This window comes from Odocoileus virginianus, chromosome 24, assembly GCF_023699985.2.
Source record: "Odocoileus virginianus isolate 20LAN1187 ecotype Illinois chromosome 24, Ovbor_1.2, whole genome shotgun sequence".
Lineage (NCBI taxonomy): Eukaryota > Metazoa > Chordata > Mammalia > Artiodactyla > Cervidae > Odocoileus > Odocoileus virginianus.
The window spans coordinates 12,088,342-12,100,491 of NC_069697.1; the positions used below are offsets into that span (position 1 = coordinate 12,088,342).

Genomic DNA, 12,150 nt, shown 5'->3' on the forward strand with positions numbered 1-12,150 from the left:
CCACTCTTGACACTTTTATTCAACTTAGTTTAGAAGTCCTGGCCACAGCTACTACAGAAGAAAAGGCAATAAAAGGAATCCAAATTGGAAAAAAAGTAATCTGTCACTGTTTGCAGATGACATGACCCTTACATAGAAAATCCTAAATATGCTATCAGAAAACTACTAGAACTCATCAATGAATTTGGTAAAGTTTCAGGACACAAAAGTAATACAAAGAAATCTCTTGTATTTGTATATACTAACAATGAAAAGTCACAGAAGAGATTAAGGAAACAATCTTATTTACCATCAGAAGAATAAAATACCTAAGAATAAACTTAGCTAATGAAGCAAAAGATCTGTACTCAGAAAACTATGATACTGATGAAAAAATCAAGACACAAACAGATGGATAGATCTACCATGTTCTTGGATTGGAAGAATCAATATTGTCAAAATGACTATGCTACCCAAAGCAACCTATAGATTCTATGCAATCTCTACCAAATTACCAACAGCATTTTTCACAGAGCTAGATCAAAAATTCTACAATTTGTAGGGAAACACAAAGACCCTGAATAGCCAAAGCAATCTTGAGAAAAAAGAATGGAGCAGAAGGAATTAAAATCCCTGACTTCAGATATACTACAAAGTTTCAGTACTCAAAATATTATAAAGAGTATAGAGAGTATAGTCATGGCAAAAAAAAAAAAAAAAACAACAGAAAAATAGATCAGTGGAACAAGGTAGAAAGCCCAGAGATAAACCCCTGTCCCTATGGTCACCTAATATATGGCAAAGGAGACAAGAAAATACAATGGAGAAAGGACAGACTTTCCAATAAGTAGTGCTCAGAAAACTGGATGGCTATATGTAAAAGAATGAAATTAGAATACTCCCTAACACCACACACAAAAATAAATACAAAATGTACTAAACACCTAAATGTAAGACTGAACACTATAAAACACCTAGAAGAAAGCATAGGCAGAACACTCTTTGACATAAATTGCTGCAAGCTGTTTTTTCACCCACCTTTTAGAGAAAAGGAAATAAAAGCAGAAATAAACAAATGGGACCTAGTTAAACTTAAAAGCTTTTGCACAGCAAAGGAAACCATAAGCAAAACAAATAGACAATCCACAGAATGGGAGAAAATATTTGCAAACAATGTGACCAACAATGTATTAGTCTCTAAAATTTATAAACACCTCATGAAGGTCCATATCAAAAAAAAGCAAACAACCCAATCAAAAAATAGGCGGAAGATCTAAACAGACATTTCTTCAAAGAAGACATGCTGATGACCATAAAAGCACATGAATAGGTGATCAACATCACTCTTCATCAGAGAAATGCAAATCAAAACTACAATGAGGTATCACCTCATACAGGCCAAAATGGCCATCAAAAAATCTACAATCAAGAAATGCTGAAGAGGATGTGGAGCAACAGGGACACTATTATACCACTGGTGGGAATATAAATTGGTATAGCCACTATGGAGCACAGTATGAGATACCTTAAAAAACACAATGATCGATAAAGCTAAAAGCTGGTTTTTTGAGAAGGTAAACAACATTGACGAATCGTTTAGCCAGACTCATCAAGATAAAAAGGGAGATGACTCAAATCAGTAAAATTAGAGAAAAAAAAAAAAGGAGAGTTAACAATAGACAACATAGAAATACAAAACATAAGAGACTATCAGGAGAAACTGTATGCCAATAAAATGGACAACTTGGAAGAAATGGACAAATTCTTAGAAAAGTATAACCTCCCAAAACTGAACCAGGAAGAAATAGGAAATATGAACATACCAACCACAGGCATGGAAATCCAAACTGTAATAAAAGATCTCCAACAAACAAAAGCCCAGGACCAGATGGCATCACAAATGGAATTCTATCAAAAGTTTAGAGAAGAGCTAACACCTATCCTGCTCAAACTCTTCCAGAAAATTGGACAGGAAGGAAAACTCCCAAGCTCATTCTTTGAGGCCACCATCACCCTGATATCAAAACCAGACAAAGATGCCACAAAAAATTTACAGACCAATAACACTGATGAAGACAGGTGCAAAAATCTCAACAAAATTCTAGCGAACGGGATCCAACAACATATTAATCCAAAAACATATTAAAAAGATCGTACATCAGACCAAGTTGATTTTATCCCAGGGATGCAAAGATTCTTCAATATATGCAAATCAATCAATGTGATACATCATATTAACAAATTGAGAGGTTAAAAACCATATGATCATTTCAAAAGATGCAGTGAAAGCCTTTGACAAAATTCAACACCCATTTATGATAAAAAAAAAAATCTCAGAAAGCAGATATAGAAGGAACATGCCTCAACATAATAAAGGCCATATATGACAAACCCATAGCAAACATCCTCAAGGGTGAAAAACTGAAAGCATTTCCTCTAAATCACAAACAAGACAAGGTTGCCTACTCTTACCACTATTATTTAACATAGTTTTGGAAGTCTTAGCCATAGCAATCAGAGAAGATAAAGATATAAAAGGAATCCAGATTAAAAAAGAAGTAAAACTCTCACTCTTTGCAGATGACATGATTCTCTACACAGAAAACCCTAAAGATGTCACCAAAAATTATTAGAGCTAATCAGTGAAATAGTAAAGTCACATGATATAAAATTAATGTACAGAAATCCCTTTCATTCCTATGTAATAAAAATGAAACATCAGAAATAGAAATTAAGGAAATAATCCCATTTACCATTACAATAAAAAGAATAAAATATAGGAATAAATTTACCAAGGAGAAAAAAGATCTGTATGCAGAAAACTATAAGACACTGATGAAAGAAATCAAAGACAACACAAACAGATGGAAAGATATACAATGTTCTTGAATTGGAAGAATCAATATAGTGAAAATGACTGTATTATCCAAAGCAACCTATTGATTCAATGCAATGTCCATTAAACTAACAAAAGTATTTTTCACAGAACTAGAGCAAATAATTTCACAAATTTGTATGGAAACACAAAAGACCCTGAATAACCAAAGCAATTAAAAAAAAGATGGAACTGGAGGAATCAGCCCTCCCGATTTCAGACTACACTATAGATCTATAGTCATCAAACTTACATTAGCATATGTAAAATAGATAGCCAATGGGAATGAGCTATATGACTCAAGGAACTCAAACAGGGGCTCTGTAACAACCTGGGGGGGGGATGGGGAGGGAGATGTGAGGGAGTTTCAAGAGGGAGGGGGACATCTGTATATCTAAGGCTGATGCATGGTTACGTTTGGCAGAAAACAACAAAATTCTGTAAAGCAATTAACCTTCAATTAAAAATAAATAAATTTTTGAAAAAAGACAGTGTGGTACTGGCACAAAAACAGAATATAGACCAATGTAACAAGATAGAAAGCCCAGAGATAAACCTATGTACCTATGAACAGTTTATCTTTGACAAAGGAGGCAACAATATACAATGTAGAAAAGACAGCCTCTTCAACAAGGTTTGCTGGAAAAACTGGTCAGCTACACGGAAAAGAATGAAATTAGAAAACATCCTAACACCAAACACAAAAATAAACTCAAAATGGATTAAAGACCCAAAGGTAAGACCGAAACTATAAAACTCTTAGAGGAAAGCATAGGCAGAGCACCCTTTAATATAAATCACTGCAAAATCCTCTATGATCTACCTCCTAGAGCGAAGAAAATAAACACAAAAATAAACAAATGTGACTAATTAAACTTACAGAATTCTGCACAAAGAAGGAAACTACAAGCAAGGTGAAAAGACAACCCTCAGAATGGGAGAAAATAGCAAACAAAACACTTAAAGAATTAATCTCCAAAATATATAGGTAGTTCATGCAGCTCAATACCAGAAAAACCACCAAATAAAAAAGTGTGCAGAAGACCTAGACAAAAATTTCTCCAAAGAAGACATACAGATGACTAAACATATGAATGATGCTCAACATCACTCATTACTAGAGAAATGCAAATCAAAACTACAGTGAGGTATCACCTCACATTGCTCAGAATGGACATCATAAAAATGTCTACAAATAATAAATGCTAGATTGGATGTGGGAAAAAGGGAACCTTCTTACACTGTTGGAGGGAATGTAAACTGATACAACCATTATGAACAGTATTGAGATTCTTTAAAAAATTAGGAATCAAACTACCATATGATCCAGCAGTCCCACTGTTGGGCATATACCCTGAGGAAACCATAACTGAAAAACACACATGTACCCTGATGTTCATCTGTTCATTGCAGCACTATTTACAATAGCTAGGGCATGGAAGCCATCTAGACATCCGTCAACAGATAAATGGATAAGGAAAGTGTGGTACATATACACAATGGAATATTATTCAACTCTAAAAGGAATGCATTTGAGTCAGTTTTTAGAATTGGATGAAACTAGAGCCTATTATGCGGAGTGAACTAAGTCAGAAAGAGAAAGACAAATATCATATATTAATGCACATATATGGAAGAGGTGGCAAGAATACACAGAAGTATATGAAAAAGATCTTCAAGACTCAGATAATCATGATGCTGTGATCACTCACCTAGAGCCAGACATCCTGGAATGTGAAGTCAAGTGGGCCTTAGGAAGCATCACTAAGGACAAAGCTAGCGGAGGTGATGGAATTCCAGTTGAGTTATTTCAAATCCTAAAAGATGATGCTGTAAAAGTGCTGCATCAATATGCCAGCAAATTTGGAAAACTCAGTAGTACCACAGGATTGGAAAAGGTCAGTTTTCATTCCAATCCCAAAGGCGATGCTTAAGAATGCTCAAACTACCACACAATTGCACTCATCCCACACACTAGCTCAAAATTCTCCAAGTCAGGCTTCAAAAGTACATGAACCATGAACTTCCAGATGTTCAAGCTGTATTTAGAAAAGGCAGAGGAACCAGAGATCAAGTTGCCAACATCCACTGGATTATTGGAAGGGGAGGGTCCCAGCAAAACATCTACTTCTGCTTTTTTGACTATGCCACAGCCTTTGACTGTGCGGATCACAACAAACTGTGGAAAATTCTTCAAGAGATGGAAATACCAGACCACCTGACCTGCCTCCTGAGAATCTGTATGCAGGTCAAGAAGCAACAGAACTGGACATGGAACAATAGACTGATTCCAAATAGGGAAAGGAGTACATCAAGGCTGTATATTGTCACCATGCTTATTTAATTTATGCAGAGTACATCATGTGAAATGCCAGGCTGGATGAAGCACAAGCTGGAATCAAGATTGCTGGGAGAAATATCAGTAACCTCAGATAGACAGATGACATCACCCTAATGGCAGAAAGAAAAGAACTAAAGAGCCTCTTGATGAAAGTGAAAGAGGAGAGTGAAAAAGTTGGCTTAAAACTCAACATTCAGAAAACTAAGATCATGGCATCCAGTCCCATAACTCCATGGCAAATAGATGGGGAAACAGTAGAAACAGTGACTGACTTTATTTTTCTGGGCTCCAAAATCACTGCAAATGGTAACTGCAGCCATGAAATTAAGATGCTTGCTCCTTGGAAGAAAAGTTATGACCAACCCAAATAGCATATTAAAAAGCAGAGGCATTACTTTGCCAACAAAGGTCTATCTAGTCAAACTAGATGTTTTTTCCAGTGGTCATGTATGGATGTGAGAGTTGGAGAATAAATGAAACTGAGCACAAAAGAGTTGATGCTTTTGAACTGTGGTGATGGAGAAGCCTCTTTGGATCCCTTGGACTGCTAGGAGATCTAATCAGTCCATTCTATAAGAAATTAATCCTGAATATTCATTGGAAAGACTGATGCTGAAGCTGAAACTCCAATACTTTGGCCACCTGATGTGAAGAACTAACTCACTGGAAAAGATCCAGATGCTGGGAAAGATTGAAGGTGGGAGGAGAAGGGGACAACAGAGGATGAGATGGTTGGATGGCATCACTGACTCAGTGGGCATGAATTTGAGTAGGCTCTGGGAGTTGGTGATGGACAGGAAAGCCTGGTGTACTGCAGTCCATGGGGTCGCAAAGAGTCATTGGACATGACTGAATGACTGAACTTAACTGATGGAATCTCGGATGATAATACTGACAATCCTACATGCAGGGCAAAAAGAGACACAACATAAAAAACAGACTTTTGGACATAATGGGAGAAGGAAAGTGGGGGATGATTTGAGAGAATAGCATTGAAACTTATTACCACATGTAAAATAAGTAACTTCCCTGGGCTTCTCTGGTGGCTCAGATGTTAAAGCATCATCTGAGGCCATGCAGGAGACCCAGGTTGGGAAGATCCCCTTGAGAAGGAAATGGCTACTTCCTCCCAGTATTCTTGCCTGGAGAATTTTCATGGACAGAGGAGCCTAGTGGGCTACAGTCCATGGGGTCACAAAGAATGGGAAATGGCTGAGTGACTAAGTCTAACTAACTAAAATAGATAACCACTGGAAGTTTCAGGTGTGATATAGGAAACCCAATGCTGGTGCTCTGTGACCACCTGGAGGGATGGAGAAGGGAGGGAGGTTGAAAGGGGTTTCAGGAGGGAAGATCACAGGTATGCCTATGGCCAATTCATGTTGATGTATGGCAGGGGCTGTCATGATATTGCAAAGCAATTATCCTCCAATGAAAATAAATAAGTAATTTGTTTTAAATCACCAGTCCAGGTTTGGTGCATGACACAAGTACTCAGGGCTGGTGCACTAGGATGACCCAGAGGGATGGGATGGCGAGGGAGGTGGGAGGGGCGTTCAGGATGGGGAAGACATGTAAATCCATGGCTGATTCATATCAATGTATGGCAAAAACCACTACAACATTGAAAAGTAGTTAGCCTCCAACTAATATAAATAAATGGGGGAAAAAAAGCTAAAAAAAAAAATCCTAAAGATAAGCTACCATATGACCCAGCAATCCCACTCCTGGGTATATATCCAGAGAAAACCATAATTAGAAAAGATACATATACCCAAATATTCATTACATCTCTATTTACAATAGCCAGGACATGGAAGCAATCTAAATGTCCATTGACAGAGGAACAGATGAAGATATGGTATATATATACAGTGGATTGCTGCTGCTGTTGCTAAGTTGCTTCAGTCAAGTCCGATTCTATGAGACCCTATGGACAGTAGCCCACCAGGCTCCTCTGCCCACAGGATTCTCCAGGCAAGAATACTGGAGGGATTGCCATTTTCTTCTCCCATACAATGGATTACTCAGCTGTATAAAAGAACAAAATAATGCCATTTGCAGCAACATATATGAACCTATAGATTGTCATACTAAGTGAAGTAAGTCAGACAGAAAAAGGCAAATATTATATAATATCGCCTGTTTATGGATGCTAAAAAGCCTCTTGATGAAAGTGAAAGAGTAGAGTGAAAAAGTTGGCTTAAAGCTCAACATTCAGAAAACTAAGATCATGGCATCTGGTCCCATCACCTCATGGGAAATAGATGGGGAGACAGTGGAAACAGTGTCAGACTTTATTTTGGGGGGCTCCAAAATCACTGCAGATGGTGACTGCAGCCATGAAATTAAAAGACGCTTACTCCTTGGAAGGAAAGTTATGACCAACCTAGATTGCATATTAAAAAGCAGAGACATTACTTTGCCAACAAAGGTCTGTCTGGTCAAGGCTATGGTTTTTTCAGTGGTCATGTATGGATGTGAGAGTTGGACTGTGAAGAAAACTGAGTGCCAAAGAATTGATGCTTTTGAACTGTGGTGTTGGAGAAGACTCTTGAGAGTCCCTTGAACTGCAAGGAGATCCAACCAGTCCATCGTAAAGAAGATCAGTCCTGGGTGTTCATTGGAAGGACTGATGTTGAAGCTGAAACTCCAGTACTTTGGCCACCTCACGTGAGGAGTTGACTCATTGGAAAAGACCCTGATGCTGGGAGGGATTGGGGGAAGGAGGAGGAGGGGATGACACAGGATGAGATGGCTGGATGGCATCACCTACTCAATGGACATGGGTTTGAGTAAACTCCAGGAGTTGGTGATGGACAGGGAGGCCTGGCTTGCTGCGATTCATGGGGTTCCAAAGAGTCGGACACGACTGAGCGGCTGAAAGAAGAAGAAAGAAGAATGGATGCTAAAGAAGTGCTACAAGTGAATCCATTTACAAAATAGAAATAGACTCACAGATATAGAAAATAAACTTATTACCAAGGAGAAAGGGAGGGGGAGAGAGAAATTGGGAGACGGGGGTTGACACATACAGAGTACTGTATGTAAAGTAGATAACTGATAGGAACCTGCTGTATACACAGGGAACTCTACTCGATGCTCTGTGATACCTATATGGGTATTACATACAGGTAATGTAATACATAATACCTATATGGGAATAGAATCTAGAAAAGAGTGGATATATGTAAATGTATAACTGATTCACTTTGCTGTTTAGCAGAAGCTAATGCAACACTGTAAATCAATTGTGCTCTAGTAAAAATTAATTTTAAAAAGTATCACAGGAAACACTTTGAACTATGTATGCAGATGGATGTCAGCTAGAGTTATTAGGGGGGTCATTTTTCTGTATTTACACATATCCAATTCTTAATGTCATACACCTGAGCCTAACAGTGGTTGATGTCAGTTATTGATGTTGTTTAGTCTCTGTCGTGTCCAACTCTTTTGCAACTCTGTGGACTGTAGCCCACAAGGCTTCTCTGTCCATGGAATTTCCCTGGCAAGCATATCGGAATGGGTTGCCGTTTCCTTCTCCGGGGGAGTCTTCCCGACCCAGACGTGGAACCCATGTCTCCTGCATGGACAGGCAGATTCTTTACCAACTGAGCCACCAGGGAAGCCCTTACATCAGTTACACCTCAATAATAAAACATTTGAAAAATTAGAAAAACATTTAAAAATTCATAAGTCAAACTGTTGGTAGCTTGAAATTGGCCATGGTGGGGGACATACGCCTCAGAAATCAGCAAACACTATAATTAGGATTTTTTTTCCACCCGAGAGTTAGCCTACCAGTACACCACTGCCCATTCTCTTCCTTTTAAAAGTACATACACACATATACACGTGTGTGTGTGTGTAGCACTTCATTTCTTATAAGCAATAGCCTTTGAAGGATCTGATCAATCTTCTTTTCACAAAGAGACAGTTACTCTGGTAAACACCTGTAGGTCCCTTAGGGAAATCTGAAGTGATCAGTATTACATAAGCTTGCTGGGTATTGTGGGGCTCTTCCTCCAGAAAACCCAGCCACCCCTTTAACTGACTGGCTCTAAAACTGAGAACAGAGACAACTATAAATACTAGGGGAGGATTTCATTATTTTCCAGTATAGTGAAATATGTCACCTACATTCTTGATCTCTCTTGATTTTTAAAATCATGACATATGTTTTAAAATTTAGAGACAGTTACAAGGATGGTATAAAGCTCTCTTGTTTGTCCCAATTGTTTATATTTTGCTATCACTGAATTTTTATAGCCTTTCTCTCTCCATGTGTGTGTGAAATTTTTCTGAATTATTTAAGTGTAAGTTGGAGATAAAATATTTATGTTACTGTGGGTATGATAGATGTTTATTTTTTTAAGAACAAGGACATTCTCTTAAGAACCATAACTCTCAAAATAAAAATTGACAGTAATATAATTCTTTTATTTAATCCAGAGACCATAAGTATATTTCTTGTTCTTAATGTGGTCTCAGTAATACTTTTCATAGCTGTTATAGTTTCCAGTCCAGAATCTAATGCAAGAACACACATTGCATTTAGGCATTCTTTCTCCTTAGTCTCCATTACTCTGAAAGAGTTCCACAGGTTTATCTCTTCTGAATTTGACTTTTGAGAAAAGTAGAGGTCTCCAGCAACAACTTTTTCTATATTTTTACTTGACATTTTAGCTTCAATAAAATACACATCCATGCTTGTGTGTAAATCAGTATGAACTTTTGGACCATGGTTTCTTGAATAAGTTAAAATCTATTGCTATCATTATTTTCTGATGTTCCTAAAGTGACCAGTATAAGCCCCCCAAGCTAAACCCTGGGTCCTTTTGAGATGTCCCTTCCCACATATCTCAGTTGGTAAAGAATCTGCTGCAATGCTGGAGACCCAGGTTTGATTCCTGGGTTGGGAAGATCCCCTGGAGAAGGAAATGGCAACCCACTCCAGTATTCTTGCCTGGGGAATCCCATGGACAGAGGAGCCTGGCAGGCAAGAGTCCATGGGGTCACAGAGAGTTAGATACAACTAGGCGATTAAACCACCACCACCACATCATTCTCAGGGTACTTTCTTATTTTCTAGCATAAAAAAAGTTCCAGTCTCATGTACCTTCCCTTCCTCAGCCCTAAAATCAGGTTTTTTCCCCTTAATGAGCCTAGGTTCCTTTTAGTGGAGAGTTATATTTAGAAACAAATATTTGACTTGTAGGGCTTCCCCGGTGGCTGAGCAGTAAAGAATCCACCTGTCAATGCAGGAGAAGCAGAGAGGTTTGGGATTGACCCCTGGGTCAGGAAGTTCCCATAGAGGAGAAAATGGCGACCCTCTCCAGTATTCTTGCCTGGAAAATCTTGTGGACAGAGGAGCCTGGCAGATAGAGTCCATGGGGTCGCAAAGAGTTGGACACAATTTAGGGACTAAATGAAATATTTTACCTGTATATGTTTTTATTGTTATTGGTATATAACTGCTTATAGATCTCCTCAACAGATGGAGCAAGGAAAAGGAAATAACTACATAACTACCCCCTTCCCTAGACATGATATTTCTTTGGTGAGGCCTTGCAGAGACTTGCCCCTAGTTATTTCTCTAGAAACAAGGAAAAGTAAGGTATTAAGAATGGCAGAATTATATTTAAAGGTAACTGCAGCATTTGAGGAGTCTGCATATTTTACATTTTGAAGAAACCAGTTTCTATTTGTAGTAGACTAATAATGACATAAAAGATTTAAATCCACTGTTTTTCTCTCTGGAATAAGGCTCTAAAAGATATTTTCTACAAGTATTTGAAATCAGAATTTCAAAATTGTTAGAAATGACAAAAATGACCCTAAATATTGTCTTATTTTACAAATAAGTGTACTAAGAGAAAGAAATGCTAATTGTTTACAACCTTGGGATTATGAGTGGTAGAATTCAAAGAAGATTACTTTGCTTGCCTTAATAGCTATTTGTTTAGCACATTTTCTCTTCACAATGGTTGTTGTATGTTATATACTAAATGATTGCATGACTGTTTAAGGGAAACGTTATTTTCTTTGTACGTAAGACAAACATAACCTCTTCTGCTCTAAATATTAAGTATTTGATTGTAAAGTCACATAACTTAATTCTGGGTGGAATTTGATGTCTATATGACACACATCAGCTGGTTACAAAAGGAAAACGCAGTTGGCAAGAGAATTGCTGGTTCACAGCTATATAGATATAAACATTATGAACGGGGTAAAGTTTTATCTGGGGGTCATTTTGGTCTCCTACACATTTGCTGTTTTCAATCTCTACTGCATTTTAATGTCATCAGACAATTTTCTACCTTATCTCCAGAAAAATTGATGGCAATATATTTGTAGTGAAACCTCCAGGGCCAATTTTATTCTTCACACCCACATATTCTCTTTCCACAATTACTGTATAAATCTTTGTTTTCCTTGTTTATGTAGAGCTCTCTGACACTATGCTTCAGTGACTTCTTTAGCTTTCTTCCTACTTGGTAATACTTTTTGCTAGCGGCTCTCCAGGGGCCATGAGAATATCTGGGAAATATAATGTCTATGGAGAAGCACGAACTTTGCTTTATACATTTCTGAATAAAGATTTCTAGTAGCAGAGTTAATTGACTCAAATACCAGACCCAGGTTGCATATTTTAAAAATAAAACATATATATACACACACACATATATATGTATGCATGTAATATGTAAAAAGAACTTAAATCATTTTTATGTGATTTACTGTTTTTATCTTTGTATAATGAGAAGGAAATGGCAACCCACTCTAGTATTCTTGCCAGAAAATTCCCACGGACAGAGGAGCCTGGTGTGCTACAGTCAACGGGGTTGCAAAGAGTGGGACACGACTGAGCACGCTTGCATGCACAGAATTCAGGAAACATTTCTAGGTCCAAGGATGACAATTTGATTATATATAGGAAATGCAGAATGAT

General features: G+C 37.7%; 1 long non-coding RNA gene across 1 annotated transcript in view; it reads left to right on the top strand.

The window, feature by feature from the left end:
• LOC110143077 (uncharacterized) overlaps nt 1–12,150 on the top strand; it is a 55,757-nt gene that overhangs the window by 42,388 nt on the left and 1,219 nt on the right. The gene's annotated exons all lie outside the window — the stretch shown is intronic.